General features: G+C 37.2%; 1 protein-coding gene and 1 long non-coding RNA gene across 6 annotated transcripts in view; one reads left to right on the top strand and one right to left on the bottom strand.

Annotated features, from left to right (window-relative positions):
- Positions 1-27158, top strand: part of PPP2R3A (protein phosphatase 2 regulatory subunit B''alpha) — a 219482-nt gene that overhangs the window by 30747 nt on the left and 161577 nt on the right. For 3 of the 5 annotated variants that reach the window (XM_037022878.2, XM_073232349.1, XM_073232350.1), the window contains exon 2: positions 10377-10534. The exons of the other annotated variants lie outside the window; for them this stretch is intronic. The gene's annotated coding sequence lies outside the window, so the exon portion shown is untranslated. The remainder of the gene's footprint in view (positions 1-10376; positions 10535-27158) is intronic. 5 annotated transcript variants of the gene reach the window in all.
- Positions 10541-27158, bottom strand: part of LOC140848501 (uncharacterized) — a 218467-nt gene continuing 201849 nt past the window's right edge. The window contains exons 2-3 of the long non-coding RNA XR_012129512.1: positions 17464-17575; positions 10541-11147 (exon numbers count right to left, since the gene is read on the bottom strand). This is a non-coding gene — a long non-coding RNA (uncharacterized lncRNA). The remainder of the gene's footprint in view (positions 11148-17463; positions 17576-27158) is intronic.

Here is a 27158-nt window from a genome sequence, read left to right on the forward strand (position 1 = left end):
TGGCTTATTTCACTGAGCATAATGTCCTCCAGCTCCATCCATGTTGTTGCAAACGGTAGGATTTGTTTCTTTCTTATGGCTGAATAGAATTCCATTGTATATATGTACCATTTCTTCTTTATCCGTTCATCTACTGATGAACATTTAGGTTGCTTCCATATTTTGGCTATTGTAAAAAGTGCTGCAGTAAACATAGGGGTGCATATGTCTTTTTGAGTCTGAGAAGTTGTATTCTTCGGGTAAATTCCAAGGAGTGGGATTCCCAGGTCAAATGGTATTTCTATTTTTAGTTTTTTGAGGAACCTCCATATTGCTTTCCACAATGGTTGCACTAGCTTATATTCCCACCAACAGTGTAGGAGGGTTCCCATTTCTCTGCATCCTTGCCAGCATTTATTGTTCTTAGTCTTTTTGATGCTGGCCATCCTTACTGGTGTGAGGTGATATCTCATTGTGGTTGTTTTTTTTTAAATGATAATATCCTTTAATTTAAAAAAGGTTTATCCAGACATACAGATTAGAATAGTATGAAGTCTTTTAAATAAGAAAAATTATGCCCTTTATGCTTAAAAATGATCATTTTCTGGAAGACTTGATCTAAGGCCCAGCACCAGATTAGACTAGCTCTTTCTCAGAAAAATGGAAATTATGAAGATAGAGCAAAATTAGTTTGATGGCAGCAGTGAAACACAAAGACAGACAACAGCCTTCCTGAGCAATTTTTGTGGGAACAAATGCAGAGCTTGTTTCTAACCTTAGAGAGGTTTAGGTCATGACTTTTACACAACACAGCTTTAAGTATTCTTTATGTACACACACATACATATACATGTTTACTGATTTATTTAATTTGTTAATTTATTCGTTCATATCAGAATCCCACATCTAGCAAGTTTTTCTGACATTGACCTTGGCTTATGAGCTCTATAAATCAATGTTATTTTCATATCATTAACCAGAATTAACCAGAAGCCATTACCAGCTCAGTGACTTTCCCAGTCACTCAGTTACCCATCAGATCGACTTTAATGATCTCAGGGCCCTTGGCCTAATTAGCTTTTTTTTTAAATTTTATTTTGGTATGATTAATCTACAATTACATGAAGGACATTATGTTTACTAGGCTCCCCCTTCACCAAGTCCCCCCCACATCCCCGTTCACAGTCACTGTCCATCAACATAGTAAGATGCTGTAAAATCACTACTTGTCTTCTCTGTGTTGAACAGCCCTCCCCATGAACCCCACACTATACATGCTAATTGTAATGCCCCCTTTCTTTTTTTCCCACCCTTATCCCTCCCTTCCCACCCATCCTCCCCAGTCCCTTTCCCTTTGGTAACTATTAGTCCATTCTTGGGTTCTGTGCTTCTGCTGCTGTTTTGTTCCTTCAGTTTTCTTTTGTTCTTATACTCCATATATGAGTGAAATCATTTGGTACTTGTCTTTCTCTGCCTGGCTTATTTCACTGAGCATAATACCCTCTAGCTCCATCCATGTTGTTGCGAATGGTAGGATTTGTTTTTTTTCTTATGGTTGAGTAATATTCCATTGTGTATATGTACTACATCTTCTTTATCCATTCATCTACTGATGGACATTTAGGTTGCTTCCATCTCTTGGCTATTGTAAATAGTGCAGCGATAAACATAGGGGTGCATCTGTCTTTTTCAAACTGGAGTGCTGCATTCTTGGGGTAAATTCCTAGAAGTAGAATTCCTGGGTCAAATGGTATTTCTATTTTGAGCATTTTGAGGAACCTCCATACTGCTTTCCACAATGGTTGAACTAATTTACATTCCCACCAGCAGTGTAGGAGGGTTCCCCTTTCTCCAGAACCTCACCATTTGTTGTTGTTTGTCTTTTGGATGGTAGCCATCCTTACTGGTGTGAGATGATATCTCATTGTGGTTTTAATTTGCATTTCCCTGATGATTAGTGATGTGGAGCATCTTTTCATATGCCTGTTGGCCATCTGAATTTCTTCTTTGGAAAATTGTCTCTTCATATCCTTCACCCATTTGTTAACTGGGTTATTTACTTTTTGGGTGTTGAGGAGTGTAAGTTCTTTATATATTTTGAATGTTAACCCCTTGTCAGCTATGTAATTTACAAATATATTCTCCCATACTGTAGGATGCCTTTTTGTTCTGTTGATGGTGTCCTTTGCCATACAGAAACTTCCTAGTTTGATGTAGTCCCATGAGTTCATTTTTGCTTTTGTTTCCCTTACTTGAGGAGATGCGTTCAGGAAGAAGTTGCTCATGCTTATATTCAGGAGATTTTTGCCTGTGTTTTATTCGAAGAGTTTTATGGTTTCATGACTTACATTCAGGTCTTCGATCCATTTCAAGTTTACTTTTCTTTATGGGGTTGCACAATAATCCAGTTTTATTCTCTTGCATGTAGCTGTCCAGTTTTTCCAGCACCAGCTGTTGAAGAGGCTGTCATTTCCCCAATTATATGTCCATGGCTCCTTTATCATGTAATTGACCATGTATAGTTGGGTTTATATCAGGGCTCTCTAGTCTGTTCCATTGGTCTATGGATCTGTTCTTGTGCCAGTACCAAATTGTCTTGATGTGGCTTTGTAGTAGAGCTTGAAGTTGGGGAGCCTAATCTGGGGAGATTATTTATTCTTCCTTCTCAAGATTGCTTTGGCTGTTCAGGGTCTTTTGTAGTTCCATATGAATTTTAGAACTATTTTCTCTAGTTCATTGAAGAATGCTGTTGGTATTTTGATAGGAATTGCCTTGAATCTGTAGATTGCTTTTGGCAGGATGGCCATTTTGACAATATTAATTTTTCCTATCCATGAGCACGGGATGTGTTTCCATTTATTGGTATCTTCTCTAATTTCTCTCATGAGTGTCTTATAGTGTTCAGAGTATAGGTCTTTCACTTCCTTGGTTAGGTTTATTCCTAGGTATTTTATTCTTGTTGATGCAACTGTGAATGGAATTGCTTTCCTGATTTCTCTTTCTGCTAGTTCATTGTTAGTGTATAGGAATGCCACAGGTTTCTGCACATTAATTTTGTATCCTGCAACTTTGCTGAATTCAGATATTAGATCTAGTAGTTTTGGAGTGGATTCTTTAGGGTTTTTTATGTACAATACCATGTCATCTGCAAACAGAGACAGTTTGACTTCTTCCTTGCCAATCTGGATGCCTTTTATTTCTTTGTGTTGTCTGAGTGCCATGGCTAAGACCTCCAGCACTATGTTGAAAAGAAGTGGGAAGAGTGGGCATCCTTGTCTTGTTCCCGATCTTAGAGGAAAAGCTTTCAGCTTCTCACTGTTAAGTATAATGTTGGCTGTGTGTTTGTCCTATATGGCCTTTATTATTTTGAGGTACTTGCCCTCTATACCCATTTTGTTGACAGTTTTTATCATGACTGGATGTTGAATTTTGTCAAATGATTTTTCAGCATCTGTGGAGATGATCATGTGGTTTTTATCCTTTTTGTTGATGTGGTGGATGATGTTGATAGATTTTTTAATGTTGTACCATCCTTGTATCCCTGGAATAAATCCTACTTGATCGTGATGGATGATTTTTTTAATGTATTTTAGAATTTGGTTTGCTAATATTTTGTTGAGTATTTTTGCATCTCTGTTCATCAGGGATATTGGTCTGTAATTTTCTTTTTTTGTGGTGTCTTTGCCTGGTTTTGGTATTAGAGTGATGCTAGCCTCATAGAATGAGTTTGGAAGTATTCCCTCTTCTTCTATTCTTTGGAAAACTTCAAGGAGGATCAGTATTAGGTCTTCACTAAATGTTTGATAAAATTCAGTGGTGAAGCCCCCTGGTCCAGGAATTTTGTTCTTAGGTAGGTTTTTGGTTACCAATTCAATTTCATTGCTGGTAATTGGTCTGTTCAGATTTTCTGTTTCTTTTTGGGTCAGGCTTGGAAGGTTGTATTTTTCTAGAAAGTTGTCCATTTCTTCCAGGTTATCCAGTTTGTTAGCATATAATTTTTCATAGTATTCTCTAATAATTCTTTGTATTTCTGTGGTGTCCATAGTGATTTTTCCTTTCTCATTTCTGATTCTGTTTATGTGTGTAGACTCTCTTTCTTTCTTGATAATTATGGCTAGGGGGTTATCTATTTTGTTTATTTTCTTGAACCAGCTCTTGATTTCATTGGTTCTTTTCTATTGTATTCTTCTCGATTTTATTTATTTCTGCTCTAATCTTTATTATGTCCTTCCTTCTACTGACTTTGGGTCTCATTTGTTCTTCTTTTTCTAGTTTAGTTAATTGTTAGTTTAGATTGCTCATATGGGATTCTTTCCTGAGGTAGGCCTGTATTGCAATATACTTTCCTCTTAGCATGGCCTTTGCTGCATCCCACAGATTTTGCGGTATTGAATTATTCTTGTCATTTTTCTCCATAAATTGCTTGATCTCTGTTTTTATTTGGTCATTGATCCACTGGTTATTTAGGAGCATGTTTTGAAGCCTCCATGTGTTTGTGGGCTTTTTCATTTTCTTTGCATAATTTATTTCTCGTTTCATACCTTTGTGATCTGAGAAACTGATTGGTACAATTTCAGTCTTTTTGAATTTACCAACACTCTTTTTGTGGCCTAGTAGATGATCTGTTCTTTAAAATGTTCTATGTGCACTTGACAAGAATGTGTATTCTGCTGCTTTTGGGTGTAGAATTCTGTAGATGTCTGTTAGGTCCATCTGTTCTAATGTGTTATTCAGTGCCTGTGTCTCCTTACTGATTTTCTGTCTGGTTGATCTGTCCTTTAGAGTGAGTGAAGTGTTGAAGTCTCCTAGAATCACTCCATTACATTCTATTTCCCCTTTTAATTCTGCAAGTATTTATTTCACATATGTAGAGTATTTGTTTCACATATGTAGGTGCTTCTGTGTTGGGCACATATATATTTATAATGGTTATAGCTTGTTGAATTGACCCTTTTATCATTACATGATGTCCTTCTTTGTCTCTTGTTACTTTCTTTGTTTTGAAGTCTATTTTGTCTGATACAAGTACTGCAACTCCTACTTTTTTCTCCCTATTAGTTGCATGAAATATATTTTTCCATCCCTTCACTTTTAGTCTGTGTATGTCTTTGGGTTTAAAGTGAGCCTCTTGTAGGCAGTATATAAATGGATCTTGTTGTTTTATCCATTTAGTGACTCTGGGTGTTTTGATTGGTGCATTCAGTCTATTTACATTTTGAGTGATTATCAACAGGCATGTACTTATTGCTATTGCAGGTTTTAGATTTGTGGTTACTGGAGATTCAAGGGTAACTTCCTTACTGTCTTAAGAATTTAACTTAACTCACTTAATATGCTATTACAAACACAATCTAAAGGTTTTTTTTCCTCCTCCTTTTTCTTCCTCCTCCATTCTTTATCTATTAGGTATCATATTCTGTACTCTTTGTCTATTCCTTGATTTACTTTGGGGATAGTTAATTTAATTTTGTTTTTGCTTAGTAATTAGCTGTTCTACTTTCTTTACTGTGGTTTAATTACCTTTGGTGACAGCTATTAAACCTTAGGAACACTTCCATCTAAAGAAGTCCCTCCAAAATAGACTGTAAGGATGGTTTTTGGGAGGTAAATTCTCTCAGCTTTTGCTTATCTGGAAATTGTTTAATCCCTCCTTCAAATTTAAATGATAATCTTGCCAGGAGGAGTGTTCTTGGTTTGAGGCCCTTCAGTTTCATTTCATTGAACATATCATGGCACTCCCTTCTGGCCTGCAGAGTTTCTTCTGAGATGTCCGATGATAGCCTGATGGGTTTTCCTTTGTAGGTGATGTTTTTTTCCTCTCTTTGGCTGCTTTTAGTACTCTGTCCTTGTCCTTGTCCTTGATCTTTGTCATTTTAATTATTATATGTCTTGGTGTTGTCTTCCTTGGGTCCCTTGTATTGGGAGATCTGTGCACTTCCATGACCTGAGAGACTATCTCCTTCCCCATATTGGGGGAAGTTTTCAGCAATTACCTCCTCAAAGACACTTTCTATCCCTTTTTCTCTCTTCTTCTTCTTCTGGTACCCCTATAATGCAAATGTTGTTCTGTTTGAATTGGTCACACAGTTCTCTCAATATTCTTTCATTCTTAGAGATGCTTTTTTCTCTCTGTGCCTCAGCTTCTTTGTTTTCCTCTTGTCTATTTTCTATTTCATTAATCTCCTCCACTGTATCTAATCTGCTTTTAATACCCTCCATTGTGCTCTTCAATGATTGGATCTCCAACCGGAATTTATTCCTGAGTTCTTGAATATCTTTCTGTACCTCCATGAGCATGTTAATGATTTTTATTTTGAACTCCCTTTCTTCAGGAAGAGTCATGAGGTCAATGTCATTCAAATCTTTCTCAGGAGTTGTATTAATGATTTTACTTTGGACCAAGTTCCTTTGGCATTTCATATTTGTATATTGTGCCCTCTAGTGCCCAGAATGTCTACTCTCTGGAGCTACTCAGCCCCTAAAGTAATGTGGGGGATCACAGGGGAGTGGTATTGGTGCCTGGGGGGAGGAAAGAGCTGTTTCCTGCTTCCCAGCTGCTATGCCTGTCTCCACTGCCTGAACCAGTGGGCTGAGCACACAGGTATAAGCTTCTATGCTTTGTATTTGTAGCTACTATAGACAGATCTTCCCTCTGGCTGGCTTAACGCCAGAGTAGAGTTTGCCGGTTTGGGAGTCAGTTGGGGCTCGCCAGGAGAAAGGCACAGTAGGCTGCATATCCTGGATGGGGTCCTTGGAGCTGTGTAGCCAGCCAGGGAGCTGGAGCAACTGAAGTTCATGAAAGCTCCCAAACTGCTGGGCAGAGTGCACCCAGACAATTTTGTCTACCTGTCCTTTCTCCTTAGCAGTAAGCTCTGTGCAATCCTTGCCTCTTTAGCAGCCCTCTTGCTGAGGGCTTCCTTGTTAGGAAGTCTCTCAGACTTCCTGCCTTTCTTTTGTCCCAGAGCAGCCAGATATGGATCCCTGCTTTCCCCTAGCTGCTGGAATCTGTCTCTCCAGGAATTCTGCCTGTCTTAGCTTTCCAACCTCCTAATCATGAGAGTACCATGCAAGCACCATGAAATGTTTGGGCTCCCAGAGCAGGTCTCTGGAGTTAGGTATTCAGCATTCCCAGGCCTCCACTCCCTCCCTGCTCTGTTTCTCTTCATCCCGTCTGTGAGCTGGGGTGGGGGAAGGGCTTTGGCTCTGCTGGGCCACAGCTTTGGTACGTTACCCTGTTCCGTGAGTTCTGCTCTTTTCTCCAGGTGTATGCAGTCTGGCACAGTCCTCCTTCCTGTTGCTCTTTCAAGTTTAGTTGTATTAATTATGTTTTCATATTATATGCGGTTTTAGGAGGAAGCCTCTGTCTCGCCTCTCACACTACCATCTTTAATCCTCAGAGCCTTTTTTATAGTTGGTGTTCCCTCACCTCCTTACCCTGACCCCACTCCACCTCCACACACATACTTTTTCCCTTATGATAGTGACATGTTGAAGAGACCAGATCGGTTGTATCATAAAATCATCCATATCATGGATTTGTTTCCTCATGGTATTGTTTGTTTCTCTACTGCCTGCATTTCCTATAATTGGACATCAAGTAGGTTAAAGCTAAATACTCCATAATTGATACCTCTGTCTTCAGACCGCATCATACAGAGATGTGCGTTACCCAGTTGCCCGACTGTTAATGATGCTAAGTTTAAGGTGTTAAGGTGGTAGCTTTCAGATCCCTCAGTTATCAATTTTCAGTTTTACTTTTGTAATTAACACATAATATGTAGGGTGAATCTTATTTTTTTTAAACCTGTGATTTTAAATATTTTTTAGCTGTGGAACTTCATTTTTTCAAATAAAATATTTTTTGGAGAGCCCATATATAAAATAGATGAAAGCAGAGCTATTCTGGTTGCAGTGGGAAATGCCTAGTATTGGCAGCTTCCAAGGGATCTTTGACAAGCACAAAGAAAACTCACAAAAAAACCTCATGGAGTCCACCCAAACATTTGAGGAAACAGGCCCAGACCAAGGATATGTTAAGTCATAAGACCACCTACTCTCTCAGTGCACTGTCTGTTAGAGCAGTTTGGGGAGCTCTGTCACTTCTTGGACTCCATGGCTGTGGATGATCACTAGAATAGCACTTGGTTTTCCCCTGGCAGTCCACCCACTGTTTTCAGTTGTCTGAGTGCTGTCTCTGACATTCTATCTGTTCTACAGATGTGAAGATTTGAAATTGCTTCATGTTTAATGTGTGTTGGGTTGCAATGTTCCCCCTTTTTTTCTTTTTCTTTCCTTTTTTTTTTTTTGCCTCCCTTTTGGAAATTCTTCATCCACAAAGAATTCCAGATTCAGACATTATTCATCTTATGTCTGGAACACTAAAATGTTGTGAGCTCCCATGTCTTACCTCTTTCCACCTTCAGAATATTCAAAATGCTGCCACAACTGAAGTTAGTTTTGTCATTTACTTGCTGCTTGCTTCCATTCTGCACTTTACCTGTCATGCAGTGTAATAATGTGCCTTAGTGGAGAATTGAATAAGTGTATTTTGTATATGCACATAGTGTATGTAAGATGTATGAGTAGATTTTTATTTTCATGAGATATTCCCTTTATTAAATAGAAAAAGCAGGTAATAAACTACAGGTAACTTACTTTTGTTAAAAATAAATATTCACAAAAATCCCCATGTTTATTTATGTGCATGTGTACTTGGTGTATTTAAAGCCGAAAAGGCCATTTACAAAAATGTTCACATTGATACTATATCTATGTGTAATCTTCATTTTCTTCTTTGTATTTCTCTCCCTCTGTTTTGCAACAGGCATGTCATGTTCCTACAGTATTACTTTTATAAAGACTGAAACTGTTGTTAAATAACAACTTTGATCTCTCAAATCCAAGCTGAATTGAAGGCATTTCCAGGCCTCTACCTGGCTTACTGCCATCCATGCTATCCTTTGGAATTTTTCCCTGTTCTCTTATTGTCCCATTCAAGCAAGTTTTCCCCTGACCCAATCTCTTAGTTATTTTACTCCAGGCTCCTCCTGCTCATCTTGTAGAATTGCCCACTTGGTTGGTGCTGAAGAGCCTCTATGCTCATTTGAACTGGCTAGGGAAGAAAAGGAGGGTGTAAAAATTACATTCTTCAAAGCACTGTCCCTAGAATATGACCTCCATCAGGGCCCAGGAGGGCCTCACTAAATGCCTGTTGAATGAATTGATTTATTCTTTTTTGTCTTGTTTCTTTTATCACGTAAGTTCCTACAGGGAGCTTTGATTGTTTCTATAATACCCTGAACATTTTGGGTACTTAATATATATTCATGAAGAGAGTCTTTTATTTAAAAAACCTGTAATTTACTCAACAAAAATGAACTTAAGATCTGTTGTCAACTTTGACCAGAATTTGGACAGAGATTTAGAAAAGCACAGGATAAAAAGCCTTCGTTTATAGCCTCGCTGACTTCTCTTCTGGACCCTGCAGAGGACTTCTTCCCATCTACTAGCTTTGGTCTTGCTTCCCCAAGTCTGTCCTGTGCAGTGCTACAAAAAGTGATAGGCCTACAGTGTAGATCTGACCTGTCCCCTTTTTTTCCCATTGAATCCTCTCAGGGCCTCTGATGCTTTGTTGCCTCTGCCCTAACCCCTTCATCTGCAGCCTAGAAGCCTCCCTTCAAACTTGATGGGGGACTAATGCCAAACTCCTGGTAGCCCCTCACACATCCCATGTCACTGCCTGCCTTGTTCCCTTTGCCCACAAGGCATTTGCCCTGTCTTCCTGCAGCCAGCTTCTGGTACTGTACTCCAGCACTGTGCTCAGCAGTCCTCTCTGGGATGTTTTCCTTGACATACAAGGTTAGGTGTCCTCTTTCTCTGCCCACTCATGTTGTAAGCTGCTTGAGGCAAAATCATAGAATTATTAGTTCCCTCATCTTGAAGAGTACCTGGCTTATTTTGTCGCACCCAAATTTTTATTAAACTATGTTGTACATATGTTCTTCTAAACTATCAAAATGATTTTTATCTATGGAATGTGATTTGATGTTTACATGATGTCCTGCAAAATAAGAAAAGGACTTAGAATAGGAAAATAAATGAATTAAAGTAATTTAAAAATACTACCAGCCAATATATAATAGAGAATTAAAAAAATTTTTTTAATGGTAATGATTTAACCTCCTCAATTTCCTTTCAGAGCCAGTACTTAGGGAAATCAGTAGCTTTGCAAATTACATGCATTAAAAATTAATAAGCAGTTCATTGTGCTTCACCCATCAAATAATTGAAAATAATCTCTGGTAAAATAGAGCTTTTTCAATTAAAACTAAGAAAAAATTTTTTGCTTCTGTCATATTCCCTAAACTTGAGCTCCATCTTTCATCCTGTTTCTCCAGAAGAGAAGGTGAAATCCCACTGAGGGAAGTGACTTGACCAACTTACTAAGCTGGTCAGTGCAGAAGCAGAAGCTGAATGAGGAGCTCCTGACTGCCCACCTGGTGCTTTTCCCCTCAGCCACATTTCTTCCTGCTTCACCACTTCAGTAAAAATAAAAGTAAGTTTTTAAGCACTTCCTCATTCCCATATGCTCAAGTTGGGCACGCTGCTGAGATGTTCTTATTTTTCTTTTAGTCTCATTAAGGCATTAACCCTAAACCTAAAGCATTAATTGTTCTTTCATGTATGTAATTTCTTTGAGCCTCAGAAAAATCTTCCATTCTAATAGATTTCTTAATTTATCTTCTGAACTATTTTTGAAGTGAACACAGCAAATGTTCCAGGTCTTCTTTTTTATCTTACAAGTAATTCAATGTATATGTTTTTATATTCCTCTAAATTGTTCTCTTGGAATCAGTTTCCATACTGAGTCATCCACCAAAGAGTGCCTGTGTTTTCCAGGCAAACTAATAGTTTTATTATTTCAGAATGACTCACTACTTCTGAATCATCACACCTTGTGTACTCTGTTAAATAAAAACATTTTTAGGCACTTTTCTACAATTATTCCTCTTGGTAGTCCTCAAATGTCCCATCTAAGTGACATGGATATTCAGCCAGTTTGCTCTTGGATCCACAATTTATGTTGATCATTTTCTTCTTGAACCTTTTCATCAGTTGAAATAAGCAGTGGAAATTCTTTACCTCATCCTCTTTGCTCCAGATGTTTCCTGAAATAGAACACATAAATAGCAACATAAAAAAATATGTGTAACACCATTCTCTATTTTCCATCATTACATTTATGTTGTTTAAGGTTTTTTTAACTTCCTAAACTTCATGAAATCAGGTAGAAACATCCATAAAAGTATAACTCCAATGTTTGTTGGTACACATTTTTGGAATTCAGCATATTGGAAAAATGAGACACTTTCCTTCTTTGACTTCCATGTCATATTTGTCTGGTTCTCTTCCTGCCCTTTGAAAATTCATTCTCTATCTCCTTCCTTGCATCCTCCTCCTCACCTTATACATGCCATCCTTCCTCACAGTTTTGTCCTTGACCCTTTTCTCATGCTATGCATTACATGTTGTCTTACACACTCCTTGTGGCTTTAAAACCTTTATCTGATGCTTACTCCCAAATCTTTTATCTTCTACTCCTGTCTTTTACCACTCAGTATAGCCATCTGCATGGGGAATATCTCATTTTGGATGCCCCCCAAAGCAACCTGTGCCTGATATCTCCCCTACACCCTTGCCCCCACCCAACCTTATCTTCACATCTCCCTAGAATGCATTTTTAATTTTTAAAATGTGTTTTCAAATATTATATATTAATTCTCATATTTAAAGTGATAATGCTTAAAGGTTTTAAAAAATACCAGTTTCCATTCCTAAGTAGACCTGCTCCACAGAGACAACTGCTGTCAATTTTCTCGTAGCTATTTCTTCCATTGTTTGCTTCCATATTTATAGATGCATATATATTACAAATTCATTATTCATTTTAAACATTACATCTTGCCTTCCTAATATGAATTTAAGTTATCTCACCCCTCTTTCACCACATTAACAAAATAAAGGTAAAAATTATGTAATCATTTCAATAGAAGCAGAATAAATATTTGACAAAAATTAACCATATGAGTTTTTTAAAACTCAACCAACTAGAAATAGAGGAAACTTTCTCAATCTAAATAATATAAAGGATATCTACCAAATCTAAATAAATAAAGGATATCTACCAAAAAAGCTGCAGCTATCATTATACTTAATAGTGAAAGACTGAATACTTTTCCCTAAAAATACAAGGTGAACAAAGCAAGGATTTCTGACCTCATGACCTTCTATTCAATACTGTTCTAGAGATCCTAAATGCAATAGGCTATAAGGCAATAAATATTGAAAAGGGAAAAGTAAAACTTCCCTATATTCAGACAACAAAATTGTCTATATAAAAAATCCCAAGGTATTTACCTAAAAAATACTATAATTAATAAGTGAATTTAGCAAAGTGGCGGTGACAAGGTCAATATACATAAATCACTGTAATTCTAAACCAGCAAGAAACACATGGAAAATTAAATTAAAATAACAGAACCATTTGCATTAGCATTAAAAAACATGAAATACTTGGGAATAAATTTAATGCTGAATTAAACATTGCTAAAACTGAAGGACTTCTAAATAAATGGAGAGATACACTGTTCACAGTTTGCATGGATCAAAGACTTGATACTATTATCTGCATTGTTACCAAATGGAGATTTAGATTCAATGAAATTCCAATCAAAATCCCAGCAGGTTTTCCTTGTGAAAATTGGCAGGTGGGTTCTAACATTGACATGGAATTTAAAAGACACGGAATACTCAAAATAATTCTGAAAAAGGAAAAAATCATCACTAAGATTTACTATAAAGCTACATTAATTAACACAGAGGGTATTGCTGTATATAAAGAATAAAGAATCCAGAAATAAGCCTATGTATATGGTCATTTATTTTCAACAAAACCTCCAACATAATTCAGTGGGAACAGGATAGTCTTTTGAACAAATGGGGCTGTATGACCTTCAAACTCAGCCTCATTCCATATATGAAAATTAATTCAAAATAGATCATAGACCTAAACAAAGAAGTTAAAACAATAGAACCACCAAAAAAAAAAAACTTAAGAGAAAATTTTTATGACCTTGGCATAGACAAAGATCTTAAGGCAGGATAAAAATATATTGACTATGAAAGAAAAATTGACTAATTGGATTAATAGAAATTAGTAAGATTAAAACCTTCTCTTCAAAGGCTACTGCTAAGAAAATAGGAAGAGAAGCCATGGACCAGGAGAAAATAATACCTGTATCTAAAGTATTTAAATAAGCTTTTAAAACTCAATAATCAAAGACAACCCAAAAGATTTGAATAGACATTTCACAAAAGAAGGTACATATTGTAAGATAAATTTTAGCTGAAATAAGCAGGCGAAGAGAGGCAAGAAAGGGCTAGGTAGTTTATTTGAGCGCAATTCCTAGGTGATGTTCTCTGGTCTGGTTATCACAGGCTGGGGAAGTCACACCCAGCAGGGCAGGCAGTGAGCTTTTAAAGAAGGTAGGGGGAGGGAGAGCATAGGTTTACAGCGTTGCGAGGATTGGCTAGTCTAAGGCACCTTTTTCAGGTTGGGAGGGGGCAGCAGCCAGGGACTTTGGCACGTCATCAGTGTCCAACGTGCTCACCCCTCTCTCCAGTGCCTCCAACCTTACACATATGTGAATTGCTAATAAGCATATGAAAAAAACTCATCATTAGTTATCAAGGAAATGCAAATTAAAGTCACATTGGGATACTATTTCTTACCCACTAAAATGACTAAAACTAAAGGAACTGACAAGTATCCAAATCGATATAGAGCCACTATAGCTCCCAAGTGTGCTAAGAATGTAAAATGGTAGAACCACTTTGGAAAACAGTTTTATAGGTTTAAAAAATTTTTAATGTACACTTATCATGACTCAGTAATTCCTTTGTTATTAATAGAAAGAAATGAACACATATCCACAAAAATACTTTTACTTGAATGTTCATAGCAGCTTTAATTCATAATAGCCCAAACTAGATACTATTCAAATGTCTATCAGTTGGTGAATAAATAAGACAAATTTTGGTGTATCAATACAGTGGAATATCACCAGTAGTAAAAATATATATGTACAACTGATACATACATGCAGTAAAGTGGATGAATCTCAAAACCATTGTGTAAAGTGAGACAACCCAAAGTGTACAATATGGTATGACTACTATTATATGAAGGTCTTGGACTGGCAAAATTAATCTATAGTAATAGAAATCTAATCAGTGATTGTCAGATATGGAGGGTTAAGGGACTTGATTGGGAAAGGGCCCAAGGAAAGTTTTAGGATGATGAAAACATTCTTTTTTAGGGTAGTGATTACATGGTTCACGTTAAATCTCATTGAACTGTACACACTTAATATGTAATATGTACACAAATTATACATTGGTAAAGTTGTTTTAAAGTGAGGCTTTAAAAAGCTAAGAGGAAACTTACCAGTTAGTGGGCTTTGCTGTAAGGCTATCATGTGGTTAGATGGGATTTCTAATCTCCAGAAAAGTATTCTTTATCAACAGTGGGGGCTGGGAGCTAGAAGTTAAGTCTGATTTCTGGTGACCTGGGCAGGGGAAAGGGTCTGGTGCCCTTTTCATTCAGAATGTAGACTTTTACTCAATTTTTAGTCCTTTACTACACCCTCTGCTTCCCGCCTTCAGCAGGGTGAAGGAGGGATGATTTTCTGAGTTGGTGGAGTAGAACTGAAATGTCTGTAACTATTCCTTTATAAACTTTCAAACAATCCCCCTATGTTCAATATTCTACCCTGCTTCCCATGATACCTAGTACCTCCAAACCTGGGCTTTTTGTGGGTTGTACAGGGTGAATTGGTTTGCTTGCCACTAGTATCCCTTCCTCCCATGCTGTGCTATGTCCTTTGCCATTCTTGCTTCTGTTTTCTGTCTTCATATATGGTGACTGGGATTACAGGGGTCTCCTACATTCTTTGAACATGGACTTTACATTCCTATTTTGTTCTTGCTGTTTGCTGGAGGCCTGAAAACTATAAAATCCATACTGCACATTTTTAACTTAAGCAATATCCAACTCCTTATAATTCTCCAAATACACAGGGCCTTTTTATATCTCTTTGCCTTTGTAGAATTCCTTTTTGCTTATTAGGTCCAGTTTATTTTATTTTTTACCTGGTAAGGCTCTTAGCTTATAAAATCCAGTTCTCTCCCTCCTAACTTTTCTTGTCTGCTGCATCTGAACACTTGTTCCACAAAAAAAATCCACTTCCTCAGAAATAGCCATATAGCAGTTTAGTATGGAGGAATATTCAGGTGCCACCAGTGGAAGTGTTAATAAGTGTTGAATGATGCTGAATTTGCACATGAATCACTTAAGTAGAAATTGGGAGAACAGGCTGTGGCCCTTTGCAGAAATGAAAGAACCAGGAGAGACAAAAGGCTTGGGGATTGGACAGGCAGCATTCAACAAGGCCCAAGGTGGAATAAGTGTAAACTTATTCAGAATAATTATAATTTCCTAAGAAGTTCCTACACTCTGCTCTCTACTCCTGATATAACAGATTTTTAGACTGGTTGAAAATTGTACAATATATCATCAAATAGAAGATTGCAAAACACTCATTTCATGTACCTTTAAGAAAGAAGAAACTCAAACCGATTTAATGCTTTATCACTTAAAATTTTTTTACTTATTGAAAATGTTCTTTTAGACTTATGTCAACAAATGCTTTTGATTGTATATTACTCTGGTGCACACAGACTTTTGGGTTTTTTTGAAATCGCAGTTGCTAAGGATACCAGTGACCTTCAAATTGGCAAATCCAATGGTAAGTTTTTTTTTTTCTTGACTTCTCAGCAGCATTGAACACTAGTAACCTCCATTTTGAGTCTCTCTTTCAACCTCTGTGAAACTTTTTCCTGGATTCCACATTACCTTATTGGCTCTTCCTTCTAGGCTCCCTCTAAGAATTCTGTTCCTGTTTAACCCAGAAATGTCAGTGATTCCCAGCTCTGTCCTCACGCCAGAGCTTTTCTCACTTTATACACTAATCCTGAGTAACCCCTTAGGACTGTATCCTCAACCCAGATCTTTCTATTGACCTCCAAGTTTTATATTCACATTTCCTCCAGTTATCACCACTTAGGTATTCCATGGGTACTTCTTCAAACAACAGATTCAAAATAAAACTATCTTTTCTATAGCCACCTCCCAAAAAACAAAAGCAAAATGTCTGTCATTGGGATCCAGCACAAGGAGGAAAAAAGATGGCAGCATGAGAAGTGAGGCAGAAATCTTCTCCCAAACCACATGTATTTTGAAAATACAGCAAATACAACTATTCCTAAAAGAGTGACCAGAAGTAAAAGTGCACCAGCCAGTCTACATCTGGGAGAAGTGAACATCTAATGGAAAAGGGTAAAGTAAAAAAGCCACGACCCAGCAGGATCTGAGCACTCTCCCGATCCCAGCTCACTGGCGGAAGGAAGAGAATCACAGCAGGAAGGGAGTGGAAGCCCAGGACTCCTAAATACCCAGCCCTAGAAATCTACCCCAGGAGCACAGACCCACATTGCATGGTGCTCTGGAGATTAGAGGGTCTGAGAACCGAACTCAGAGACTAAGACTGCAAACAGGTTTTCACAACCAGCTGCCCTGGGACAAAAGAAAAGTGGGCACTTTGAAAGACTTCACAACAGTGAGAGGGCAGCTAAAGGGGCAAGGATTCAGGAGAAGGAACAGGTGGACAAAATCATCCCAGCATACACAGCTCAGTAGGTTGGGAACTTTCAGGATCTTAAGGTACTCCATCCCCCTGGTTGGCAACACAGCCTTGAGGTCCCTCACCACGATAAGCAGCCTGCTGCTTCTTCCTCGCTGCTGGCATCTGCATGCAAACCCTCTGTCCCTGCCATTGCTGCAGACCAGCTGGAGGGCAGCCCTACCTACAGCAACTACAGAGCTTAATGCAAAGGCTCCTCCTTGCACGTGGCTAACTGGCCCTGCCAGCGGAGGCAGGCACTGACTGTGACTGGGAAGCACAAAAGGGCTTTGCCTTCCCAGCAGACACCTGCACCACTCGCCTGTGACCCCCCCACCAAATCACTCCAAGCCAGCAGGAGGGCAGCCAGCACACGGCAGCTTAGGGGATTGACCCAGGGGCCACTCCCTGTGTGCGGCTACCTGGCCCTGTCAGTGCAGACAGGCACTGTGACTAGGAAGCAGGAGGGGAGTTTGTCCTCCCAGCAGACACCCATGCACCTCACTTGCAACCCCTGCCATCACCCTAGGTCATGCTCAGGGCCAGCCCACCCATGACAATTTATGGGATTAAGCCAGAGGCTGCTCCCTGCATACAGCTAATCGGCCCAGACAGCAGAGACAGGCACTGTGACCAGGAAACAGGAAAGGACTTTGTCATCCCAGCAGACACCCATGCTGCTCACCTGCAACTGCTCCTATTGCTCCAGGACTATGAAAAGGCACATAACGTTGTTCAATCCAAAGTCCCTCAAACATCAGTAAGAGGGCTCTGTGAGACTGAAATTACCAATCTCCCTGAAAAAGAATTCAAAATAAAAGTCATTAAGCATGATAATGGAGCTATAGAAAAATATTCAAGAGCTAAGGGACAAATTCAGGAGGGAGATAGACACCTTAAAAAATACAATAACTGAAATGAAACAAACACTGGAGGGATTTAAAAGCAGATTAGATGAGGTAGAGGAGACCATAAATGGAATAGAAATCAGAGAACAGGAATATGAAGAAGCTGAGGCAGAGAGATTAAAAAGTATCTCTAGGAATGAAAAAATATTAAGAGAACTATGTGACCAATCCAAGCAGAACAACATTTGAATTATAGGGGTACCAGAAGAAAAAGAGAGGGAAAAAGAGATAGAAAGTGTCTTTGAGGAGATAATTGCTGAAAACTTTCCCAGTATGGGGAAGGAGATAGTCTCTCAGGCCATGGAAGTGCACAGATCTCCCAATACAAGGGACCCAAGGAAGACAACACCAAGACATATAATAATTAAAATGACAAATATCAAGGACAAGGAGAGAGTACTAAAAGCAGCCAAAGAGAGAAAAAAAAGATCACCAGAAAGGAAAACCCATCAGGCTATCATCAGACATCTCAGAAGAAACTCTGCAGGCCAGAAGGGAGTGCCATGATATGTTCAGTGCAGTGAAACTGAAGGGCCTCGAACCAAGAACACTCCCCCCTGGCAAGATTATCATTTAAATTTGAAGGAAGGATTAAACAGTATCCAGATAAGCAAAAGCTGAGAGAATTTACCTCCCACAAACTGTCTCTACAATGTATTTTGGAGAGACTGCTATAAATGAAAGTGTCCCTAAGGCTAAATAGCTGTCACCTGAGGAAATAAAACCACAGTAAAGAAAGTAGACCAATTAAATACTAACCAAATGCAAAATTAAATCAGCTACCCACAAAGTCAGTCAAAGGATGCACAAAGAGTACAAAATATGGCACCTAACATAAACAGTGGAGGACAAAGAAAAAGAAGGGAGGGAAAAGAAAAAGAATCTTCAGATTGTGTTTATAATAGTGTAATAAGTGAGTTAAGTTAGACTGCTAGATAGTTAAGAAGCTGCCCTTGAACCTTTGGTAACCATGAATCCATAGCCTGCAATGGTAATAATTACATACCTATCAATAATCACACAAAATGTAAATGGACTGGATGCACCAATCAAAAGACATAGGGTTACAGAATGGATAAAAAAGCAAGACCCAGAAGGACACCATCAGCAGAACAAAAAGGCATCATACAGTATGAGAGAATAAATTTGTAAACGATATATCTGACAAGGGGTAAACATCCCAAATATATAAAGAACTCACAAGCCTCAACACCCAAAAAACAAATAACATGATTTAAAAATGGGCAGAGGGTATGAACAGACACATTTCCAAAGAAGAAATTCAGATGGCCAAAAGGCACATGAAAAGATGCTCCACATCATTACTTATCAGGGAAATGCAAATTAAAACCACAATGAGATATAATCTCACACCAGTAAGGATGACCAACATCAAAAAGACTAGGGACAACAAATGCTGGCGAGGATGTGGACAAAGGGGAACCCTCCTACACTGCTGGTGGAAATGTAAATTAGTTCAACCATTGTGGAAAGCAGTATGGAGGTTCCTCAAAATGCTAAAATAGAAATACCATTTGACCCAGGAATTCCACTCCTAGGAATTTACCCTAAGAATGCAGGAGCCCAGTTTGAAAAAGACATATGCACCCCTATGTTTATCACAGCACTATTTACAATAGCCAAGAAATGGAAGCAACCTAAGTGTCCATCTGTAGATGAATGGATAAAGAAGAAGTGGTACATATACACGATGGAATACTATTCAGCCATAAGAAGAAAACAAATCCTACTATTTGCAACAACATAGATGGAACTGGAGGATATTATGCTCAGTGAAATAAGCCAGGTGGAGAAAGACAAGTACCAAATGATTTCCCTTATTTGTGAAGTAGAAAAACGAAGCAAAACTGAAGGAACAAAACAGCAACAGACTCACAGACTCCAAGAAGGGACTAGCAGTTGCCAAGGGGGAGGGTTGGGTGTGTGCGAGTGGGGAGAGAGGGAGAAGGGAATTGAGGGGTATTATGATTGGCACACATGCTGTGGGGGTGATCATGGAGAAGACAGTGTAGCACAGAGAGGGCAAATAGTGACTCTGTGGCATGTTACTATACTGTTGGGCAGTGACTGCAATGGGGTATGGGGGGACACAACATGGGTGAATGTAACCACATTGTTTTTTCATGTGACACCTTTATAAGAGTGTATATCGATAATATCTTAACAAAAAATAAAAAATAAGTGCACTGTGTTGTACAACTTGTTAGGAAATTACACATTTATAAAATTTATAAAGGTATATTTAGCATATAACCCACCAAACAGACTTGTGGGAACTTACCCTAGAAAAATGAAAACTGTGTTGTGTGAAAACCTGCACTATAATACTCACAGTAGCTTTATTTGTAATAGCCAAAAACTGGGAGCAATGTAAATATCCTTTAACAGCTGAATAAATCAACTGTGTTATATCCATAAGTAGTATACTACTCAGCAATAAAAATGAAGTACTAATGCATGCATTAAATGACTCTTAAAATCATTGTGAGAGAAGCCACTCTAGAAAGATTTCACACTCTTTCATTTCATATATTAAAAAATTCTTAAAATGAAAGAATATGTCACTGATTGTCAAGGGTTAGGATTGGGGCAACTGCAAGACTATAAAGGGGTAGTAGGAGAAGTCTTTTTGAAAGAGGTAGGAATAATGGGACAGTTCTGTATTCTGATTGTGGTTGTAATTACTGTAGAAAGAAAGGAAGGAGTGTATGTGAAACTGGCGAAATTAGAATAAGGTCTATAATTTAGTTAATTCTTACAATATCAGTTTCCTGGTTTTGGTCATTGTACTGTGATTCTATATGATGTATCATTGGAGGAAACTGGGAGAAAGGTAAATGGGAATTGTATACTTTTTTTGTAACTTCAGTATCAATCTAAAATAGTTTAAAAATTAAAATCATTTTTAATTAAATAAATTAAAATTCATTTCTTCAGTACATCAGACATATCTAAAGTGCTCATTAGTCCCATGTGGCTAATGGCAGCCTTATCAGATAGTACAGATACAGAATGTTTCTGTCACACACAAAGTTTTATTGGATAGTACTGGTCTAAAAGCATGTCTGACTTTGGCCAGTGACTATTTCAAATTCCAGTATCACATGAATACTTTCTTGTATTTTCTGTCATGTTATGTTGCCAGCCAGTTTTGGTTATATTTGTCTAGAGAACTACTACTTTTTAATTTCTCAAATTTCAGAAAATAAAAGTCTTTATGTCAATTTAGAAATTTATTTGCCATGATGTTTGTTTTTTTTACCCTCTGAATTCTTATATTTATTTATTTATATTTTTATTGAAGTATAGTTGATATAAAATACTAATTTCTGGTGTACAACATAGTGATTCAGCAATTATATACATTATAAAATGCTTACCACAGTAAGTATAGTTACCATACAAAGTTACTACAATATCATAGACTGTTCCCTATACTGTACTTTTCATCCAGATGACTTATTTATATTTAATTGAATGTTTGCACCTCTTTATCTCCTTTACCTTTTTCACCCATTCCCTCCAGGCCCTTCTCCTATATATAGCAACCACCAGTCTGTTACCTATGTTTATAAGTCTGTTTCTATTTTGTATGTTCATTTGGTTTATTGTTTTAGATTCCACATATAAGTGAAGTCTTATGGTATTTGCCATATTTCACTTAGCATAATAAATTCTAGGTCCACCCTTATCATTATAAATGGCAAGATTTTGTTCTTTTTTATGGCTAAGTAATATTCCATTGTATGTATATACCATATTTTCTTTATCTATTAGTCTGTCAGTGGACACTTAGGTTGCTTCCATATCATGGCTATTGTAAATAATGCAGCAATAAACATAGGAGTGCGTGTATCTTTTTGAATTAGTGTTTTTGTTATTCTCAGGTTAAGTACCCAGAAGATATACATATGACCATGTATGTCTATTCAGATAATCTGCCCAGTTTGAAATGTCTATTCAGATCATCTTCTCAATTTTTAATCAGACTGTGTTTTTTTTGGTGTTGAGCTATATGAGTTCTTTACATATTTTGGATATTAACCCCTTCTCATATATCATTTGTAAATATATTCAGCAGGTTGCATTTTTGTTTTGTTGATGATTTCTTTTGCTGTACAGAAGCTTTTTAGGTAGATGTAGCCCCACCTGTTTATTTTTGCTTTTATTTCTCTTGCCTGGGGAGACAGATCTGAAAAAAATTAGTGATGTTGATATTCAAGAGTTTATGGCCTATTTTTTGCCCCAGCAGTTTTATGGTTCAGGTCTTACAGTTAGATCTTTAATCCATTTCAAATTTATTTTTGTGTATGGTATGACAGTGATTCAGTTTCATTCTCTTGCATGTAGCTGTCCAGTTTTCCCAATACCATTTATTGAAGAGATTGTCTTTTCCCCTTTGTATATACTTAATCTCCTTTGTTATATATTAATTGACAATATAAGTGTGTGTTTATCTCTGGGCTCTCTCTTCTATTCCATTGATTGATGTGTCTATTTTTATGCCAATCCCATACTGTTTTCATTATTGTAGCTTTGAAGTATAGTTTGAAATCAGGGAGCATTATACTCCCAACTTTGTTCTTTTTTCTCAAGATTCTTGGGTTATTTGAGGTCTTTTGTGAACCCATACAAATTTTAGGATTATTAGTTATCTGTGAAAAGTGCCACTGGTATTTTGACAGGGATCGCATTGAATCTCTAAATTGCTTTGGTAGTGTGGCCACTATAACAATATTAATTCTTCCTATCCATAATCATGGAATATCTTTCCATTTATTTGTGTTGTCTTCCATGTCTTTTACCAATGTCTTACAGTTTTCACTTCTTTTCAGAGTACAAGTCTTTCCTCCTTAGTTAGATTTATTCCTAGGTACTTTATTCTTTTTGATGCAATTGTAAATAGGATTTTTTTCTTAATTTCTCTCTGATAGTTCAGCATTAGTGAACACAAATGCAAAGTATATTAATTTTGATGAACTTTGTATTCTGCAGCTTTACTGAATTCATTTATTAGTTCTAAGAAGTTTTTTATGGAGTCTTTAGGATTTTCTATATATAGTACATGTCATCTGCAAATAGTGACAGTACCCTTTCAGATTCAAATACTTCCATACCCTTTCAGATTCCTTTTATTTTTTCTTTACTATGGCTATTACTTTTAGTACTTCATTGAGTAAAAGTGGGGAGAGTAGACATCCTTGTCTTGTTCCAGACCTTAGAGGAAAACCTTTCAGCTTTTCACCATTAAGTATGAAGTTAGCTGTGAATTTGTCATATATGGCCTTTATTATGTTGAGGTGTTTCTTTTGTATGCATTTGGATGAGAGCTTTTATCATGAATAGATGCTGAATTTTTTCAAATGCTTTTTCTGCTTTATTCAGATGAATCGTTTGTAACCTTCCTTTTGTTAATATGGTATATCATATTGATCTAGGGAGATTGAACCATCCTTGCATCCCTGGAATAAATCCCACTTGGTTGTAGGGAATTATCCTTTAATATTTTTCTTTTTAATTTGCTTTCCTAATATTTGTTGAAGATTTTTGCATTTATGTTCATCAGGGATATTGGTATGTAATTTCCTTGATTTGTAGTGTCTTTATCTAGTTTTGGCATCAGGGTAATGCATAGAATGAATTTGGAAGCAATCTCCTCTTCTATTTTTTGGAACAGTTTGAGAAGGAAAAATGTCATCTCTTCTTTAAATGTTTTGTAGAATTCATCTGTGAAGCCATCTGGTCATGGAATTTTGTTTTTTGGGAGCTTTTTTATTATTAATTCAATTTTGTTACTAGTTACCAGTCCATATTTTCTATTTCTTTCTGGTTCATTGTTGAAAAATTGCATCTTTCTAAGAATGTATCCATTTCTTCTAGGTTGTCCCATGTGTTGGCATATGATTATCCATAATAATCATTCATAATCCTTTGTATTTCTGTGGTGTCAGTTGTAACTTTTTTCATTTCTGATTTTATTTATTTAAGTTCTCTTTTTTCTTTGGATGGGTCTGGCTAAAGATTTATCAGTTTTGTTTATCTTTTCAAGGAATCAATTCTTAGATTCATTGATCTTTTGTGGTGTTGTTTTAGTCTCTGTTCCATTTATTTTTGTTCTGATCTTTTTTATTTCCTTCTAATCTGGGACTTTGTTCTTCTTTTTCTAGCTCCTTCAGGTATAAAGTATGATTACTTTCTTTGAGATTTTTCTTGTTTCTTTAGGTAGGCCTGCACTGTTATAAGTTCCTTCTTAAAACTGCTTTTGCTGTGTCCCATAGCTTTGACCTATGTGTTTGTATTTTCATTATTCTCCAAGTATTGTTTTATTTCCTCTTTGATTTCTTCACTGACCCATTGGTTATTTAGCCTCAACATATTGGTGCTTTTTCCAGTTTTTTTATTGTAATTGATTTCCGGTTTCATACCATTGTGACTGAACAAGATGTTTGATATTATTTTAATATTCTTATTCTTAAATTTATTAAGACTTGTTTTGTGGCCTAACGTGGTCTGTCCTGGAGAATGTTCTATGTGTACTTGAAAAGAATGTGTATTCTCCTGTTTTGGGATGGAATGCTTTAAAGATAATCTGTTGAGTCCATTTGGTCTAATGTGTCATTCAAAGCCAGCATTTCCTTATTGATTTTCTATCTGAATGATGTATCCATTTTTGTAAATGGGGTGTTAAAGTCCCCTACTATTACAGTATGACTGTCAATTTCTCACTTTGTATATATGTTAGTATTTCCTTTATATTTTAGGTGTGCACAGATACTTATAATTGTATCTTTTTGTTAGATTGATCCCTTTATCATTATATAATGCCTTTCTTTGTCTCTTCTTACAGCCTTTGTTTTCAAGTCTGTTTTGTCTGGTATAATTATTGCTACCTAAGCTTTTTTTTTTTTTCACTTACATTTTCATGAAATATCTTTTTGCATCCCTTTACTTTAAGTCTCTTTGTGTCTTTGTGTCTGAAATGAATTTCCTTAGGGACCAGGTAGAGTTTTTTTATCTATTCAGTCAACCTATGTGTTTTGATAGGAGCATTTAAATCATTTACATTTAGACTAATTATTGATAGGTATACACTTACTGCCATTTGTTCATTGTTTTCTGGTTGTTTTTATAGTTCTTCTCTGTTCCTTTCTTCTTCTTTAGCTCTCTTGCCTGTCAGTGTTGACTTTCTTTACTGTTATACTTGGTTCCTTTATTTTTTTTGGTATATATATATATATATATATATATATATATATATAGAAAACCCTGAAGACGAGAGAGAGAGAGAGAGAGAGAGAGAGAGAGAGAGAGAGAGAGAGAGAGAGTCTTCATGGTTTTCTATATATAGTACATGTCATCTGCAAATAGTGACAGTACCCTTTCAGATTCCAATGCTTCCATACCCTTTCAGATTCCTTTTATTTTTCTTTACTATGGCTATTACTTTTAGTACTTTGTTGAGTAAAAGTGGGGAGAGTAGACGTCCTTGTCTTGTTCCAGACCTTAGAGGAAAACCTTTCAGCTTTTCACCATTAAGTATGAAGTTAGCTGTGAATTTGTCATGTGGCCTTTATTATATATATAATATAGTATGATATAATATATATAATAAAATATATATATATATAATATATATACATATAAGGGCTTGGGTTTGTGGTTACCATGAGGTTCATATATGACATACTCAGCAGTCACCCAAGTTCAAACGCATTCGAATAGCATTACGTTTTTACTGCCTCTTCTCCATGTTTTATGTATATGATATCACATACTATATCTTTTATTCTATGATTCCCTTATATATAATTTTTAGATATAATGGATTTTATTTCTTTTGTCTTTTAACCTTCATAGTAGCCTTTAATTGTAGATTGGTCTACTACCTTTACTTATGTTTGCCTTTCTCAGTGAAATTTTCTCATCTTAGAATATTCCTACTTTTAGTTATGGTGTTTTCTTTCCTGCTTGAAGAAGTCCCTGTAAAGCTGGTTCAGTGGTGGTGAATTCCGTAACTTCTGTTTGTCTGGCAAACTCTTTATCTCTTCTTCAATTCTGAATGATAACCTTGCCAGGTAGAATGTTCTTGATTGCAGTTTTTCCTTTTCAACATATCATGCCACTCCTTTCTGGTTTGTAAAGTTTCTGCTGAAAAATCAGCCAAGAGCCTTACGCTGTTTCCCTTGTATATAACTCTGTGCTTTTCTCTTGCTGCTTTTAAGATTCTCTCTTTATATCTTCAGTCTTTGACATTTTTATCATTATGTGCCTTATACTGGGCCTCCTTGGGTTCATTTTGTTTGGGGCTCTCTGTGCTTCCTGGGCCTGTATGTCTGTTTCCTTCCCCACATTAGGGAAGTTTTCAGCTATTCTTTAAATTAGTTTTTCATAACTTCCTCTCTCACTTCTCCTTCTGGGACTAAAACGTGAATATTAGTACATGTGGTGTTGTCCTTGAGGTCCCTTAACCTATCCTCAGTTTTTAAAATTCTTTTACTTTCTGCTGTTCAGCTTGAGTACTTTACAGTTCCTTGCCTTCCAGATCAGTAATCTGTTCTTCTGCATCCTCTAATCTGCTGTTGATTCCCTCTAGTGTATTTTTCATTTCAGTTTTACATTCTTCAACTCTGATTAGTTCTTTTTATATTTTCTCTTGGTTGAAGTTCTCTCTCAGTTCATTCACTTCTCTCATTCCAGTGTGTATTTGTATAACCATTACTTTAAGCTCTTTATCAGGTAGATTGTTTAACTTCATTTCATTTAGTCCTTCTGAAGTTTCATCTTGTTCTTTCATTTTGAGTATGATCTTTTGTCTCATTTGGTTTGACTTTCTGTGTTTGTTTATCTGATTAGGTGAGACAGCTACCTCTCCCAGTCTTAAAGGAATGGGGCCTCATGCAGGAACATCCCCTGGGTAGACAGTGTTTGTCTGGAAGTATTGATGAGCTGGCTAGAGCCCAGGCAGGTATGGTTTGGGGGGTTCTGGGGCCCTCTGTGCAGGGAGCACCATGGGGAGACAACTGGAGGCCAAGCAGCCTTAGGCTTGGAGTGTCCTGGTGTGTACCGTGCAGGAGGTGCCCTGGTAGGGTAGCTGGAAACTGAGCAGGCATGGCCTGGGATTGTCCCAGTGGGTGCCATACTGGTGCCACCTTGGTGCAACTACCAGGCTTGGGCAGGCACATCCATACTTGGGCCAGGTGGCTGCCTTCAGAGGACATCTAGAGCTGCTATGGGTTTGGTCCCAGGGCTCACTGATTTGGCAGGTAGTCTGTTGTACCCAGACTCTGTTTTCTTCCATGCTGTCATGGTGAAGAGTGAACCTAAACAATGGCACTTAGAATCACCTCCAATCCCAGAAGAAGATCCAGCAGTTCTCCCACCAATTGGTGGGAGTCCTAGTGTTAGTGAATGGGCTTCCTTCATTTATAATCTAGTTGCCCTTTAAACTGCA

Source organism: Manis javanica, chromosome 3 (assembly GCF_040802235.1).
Source record: "Manis javanica isolate MJ-LG chromosome 3, MJ_LKY, whole genome shotgun sequence".
NCBI lineage: Eukaryota > Metazoa > Chordata > Mammalia > Pholidota > Manidae > Manis > Manis javanica.